Source organism: Pteropus vampyrus, unplaced genomic scaffold, assembly GCF_000151845.1.
Source record: "Pteropus vampyrus isolate Shadow unplaced genomic scaffold, Pvam_2.0 Scaffold31, whole genome shotgun sequence".
Classification (NCBI taxonomy): domain Eukaryota; kingdom Metazoa; phylum Chordata; class Mammalia; order Chiroptera; family Pteropodidae; genus Pteropus; species Pteropus vampyrus.
Genome location: NW_011888812.1, coordinates 3,333,001 through 3,333,729, shown reverse-complemented (window position 1 = coordinate 3,333,729; position 729 = coordinate 3,333,001). Strand labels below are relative to the sequence as shown.

General features: G+C 39.4%; 1 pseudogene; it reads right to left on the bottom strand.

Moving 5' to 3' along the window:
- Positions 1 to 279: 279 nt before the first annotated feature.
- LOC111737812 lies at positions 280 to 397 on the bottom strand (annotated as a pseudogene).
- Positions 398 to 729: the final 332 nt, after the last annotated feature.

Here is a 729-nt window from a genome sequence, read left to right as displayed (position 1 = left end):
AAAATAAAGCACGAGAGCAAATCCTATTGTATTGAGAGTAATTCCACATATTTCCCTAAGTACCAAGATAAGTGTTATTGCTTACTCAGGTGTATAGTTCTCTATCCAGCTTGTCTTACAGTCAGTCCATCAGCAGTCCGCTTTTTCTTTTATTTTTTAGGAGAGGTAACTAACTCTTGGTTAACCTCACAGATTGCAAGGACCTTGTCAGCTTACAATCCCTTTATTTATTTTTTTATTGTTTATTTGTTTGTTTGTTTAGTTTGTTTGTTTGTTTTACACCTATGACACCTGGTCTTCCTTGGTGGTCTCTCATCCAAGTCCTAACCAGGCCCGACCTGCTTAGCTTCCGAGATCAGATGGGATCGGGCTTGTTCAAGGTGGCATGGCCGTAGACCAGCCCTCTGCTTTGAAAACGTTTCATCTCCATTGTATCTTTCCTTGCTTAAAGCTGTTAAGTTTTTGACCTCTAAAGTGGTTTTGTATAATCATCTACAATCATATACTTAGGTTATATCATTTACAATCATATACTTAGGTTATATCTTGTTGCTGTCTGTTTCTCTGTCATGTGCTCTCCCCCACTCCCCCACCCCCCACCACACAATAATTAGAACTATGAGTGTGAGCCTATATTTTATAGCAGGATTGCAAGGAAACAGGCTGAGCTGATATTGCAGCATACAGAATTTTATGGCGTTAAGGGCAATGAAAGCTATACCTTGAGAA